The following is a 2,500-nucleotide window of genomic DNA, read 5'->3' as shown; positions in this document are numbered from 1 at the left end:
CACACACACACACACACACACACACACACACACACACACACACACACACTCCATTGTAGACCAATCTTAAAGCTTTAGACTTCATATTAGAATCTGTAATTAAACAACTCTTCTGATTTATATTCTGAGAAAATGTTCTGGCATACTAAACAAAAAAGTAAGAATGAAGCTATGAGTTAGAGCGTGTCTTTCTTTTGATACTGGAGAGGAAACTGGTAACAATCATTGTGAATGGAGTTCCTATAGTACTGGAACCTTTAGGGAAACTCATAGATAAGAGTGGAGAAGAGAAGATGGTTGGAATGCTACAACACAAGCAGCCCCAGTGTGAGGGGGTACATGCAGGAGATGTGGGAACTATGGATGCTTCAATACCAAACATCTAGAGCAACACCGAAACAACTAGTCTCTCCTTGTTCCAACATCTGCAATCGACAAATGCTGTCACAACTAGAGATCGACGAGGTACAATACAAATGCTTCGGCAAGGGGAAGCCAGAACGACAGGTCAAAAGGGCAGATGTTATCATCCCCACACCCTGAAATTGAGAACCAAAACCCAATGAGTTCAAATTGGAAATTGGAAAGATCCAATGAGTCCATGTACCAAGCTCCACATCAGAGCTGCTGACCTGAAACTGAATATGATGGCTTAGCTGGACAGACCAAGACCAAGTGAAGAACCTGAAAAGGTGCTGGAAGATGCAGCACTCTGGGCGATCGCTACTGTGATCACTGAGACTAACTGGCTAATATACGCCACCACAGATACTGGAGATGCTTGGCTACAAGATGAACATCATCAAGGAGGTCATCCAAGATAAGGAGAGAAGTTATCAGAACTGCTATCAGAACTGCAGAAAGGCTTAATGAAGAAGACCTGAGAAGTACAACAAGCCGTCCATACCTGAGGGCTTGGAAACTGCCAAACAAAGACAGCTCTCTACCAGAAGTAACAAAGTGTACTCTCAGAGTGGCAGGGTAACAGACTAAGAACAGACTTACCATATGGGAGAGCAGGGAACAGGATTCAGAAACCATCCCATCACATTACCAGATGTCCAAGAAAGGTGCCAGACACGATCCACACCAGCTTAACTATTAATAGATTAAACTGCTTAACCGAAGTCCTATTCTGAGTTCTGTCCATCCAATCCATCTGGCGATAACCTGACTCTACACAACACGGCATCACTGCACCTACGATGAGTAGGCACATGACTCTGTACATGAGCGGGGCCCAGAAAGGCACTGGCACCAGAAGAGCCAAAGTACCAGCTACAGTCACTCAGGACTGTAAAACCATAGAGACCAACCTGTGCATCGCTTGGATTAACTACAAGAAAGCCAATGACCCATGCCCCACACATGGATCCTGGTATGCTTGAGGATGTATAACATCAACAGGACTCTACGGACCTTCAACAAGAACTCAATGGAGCTGTGGAAGACAACTCTAGAGGACAACTTCAAGCCAACAGCGCAAGTCACCATCAAATGTGGCATTTACCAAGCAGATGCTCTGTCCTCGCTGCTGTTCTGCATAGACCTGAACCCCCTCAGTAAGATGAAGGTGAAGACAACTGTTGTTGTTGTTCCCATAGTAATCGGATCACTGTGACCCCAAGCGTAAAGTACTTAGATTTTTGGTGTGATTTGACTCAGTGGGTTGATGATTTGGGTTTATATTGACTGTTGTTACGTCATTGTGCTCAGTAAAGAATTCTTCATTGATTGAGAATCAAGGTGTGATTTAAGTGTTCCTCTAGTTTTTTTTGAGCAGTGTACATATAAATTGGAGGGGTGTGTGTGTGTGGTGTATGTGTGGTGTGTGTGTGTGTGTGTGTGTGTTACCTTGCTAGTGTAGTAACCTGGTAGACTATGTTGGGTTGTGCAGAGCCTGTGTAGTCCCTGACCAAGTTGCCATGCCAACGATCCCAGGTCTCCACAGTGCCCCTTGGAGTCAGGGTCTGCTACCGCGAGCAGTCTCTCCAGCAGCTTACTGAAGCTGTTCTGTGCAGCCTCCAGCACATCAGAGCCACACTCTAGCGCACAATCAATCAATCAATCAATCAATCAATCAATGTTCCCATCTGTTGGTCTTCATGCACTCATTTATTGTACAGAAATTAGGCTTCTAAACTTAGGGAGTGTGTGTGTATGTGTGGGGAGCATTTTACAGCAGTCTATGTGTGGGCATGTGTGTCCTGAGCTGGGGCATGTGTGCGCGTGTTTGTTCAGAGCTGGGGTGTGTGTGTGTGCGGGTGTTTGGTCAGAGCTGGGGTGTGTGTGTGTGCGGGTGTTTGTTCAGAGCTGGGGTGTGTGTGCGGGTGTGCAGGTTTTTGGTCAGAGCTGGGGTGTGTGTGCGGGTGTGCAGGTGTTTGGTCAGAGCTGGGGTGTGTGTGTGTGCACGTGCTTGTTCAGAGCTGGGGTGTGTGTGTGTGTGTGTGTGCACGTGCTTATTCAGAGCTGGGGTGTGTGTGTGTGTGTGTGTGCATGT

General features: G+C 46.4%; 1 pseudogene across 1 annotated transcript in view; it reads right to left on the bottom strand.

The window, feature by feature from the left end:
• The window catches only part of LOC113568923 (coiled-coil domain-containing protein 171-like), a 39,586-nt pseudogene that overhangs the window by 6,585 nt on the left and 30,501 nt on the right, over positions 1-2,500 (bottom strand). The window contains exon 17 of the transcript XR_014119074.1: positions 1,855-2,045. The product of XR_014119074.1 is annotated as a coiled-coil domain-containing protein 171-like (transcript). The remainder of the gene's footprint in view (positions 1-1,854; positions 2,046-2,500) is intronic.

Source organism: Electrophorus electricus, chromosome 21 (genome assembly GCF_041902795.1).
Source record: "Electrophorus electricus isolate QZ-2024a chromosome 21, ASM4190279v1, whole genome shotgun sequence".
Classification (NCBI taxonomy): Eukaryota; Metazoa; Chordata; class Actinopteri; order Gymnotiformes; family Gymnotidae; genus Electrophorus; species Electrophorus electricus.
The sequence above is the reverse complement of the archived record's forward strand: the minus strand, read 5'-3'. Positions and strand labels throughout refer to the sequence as shown.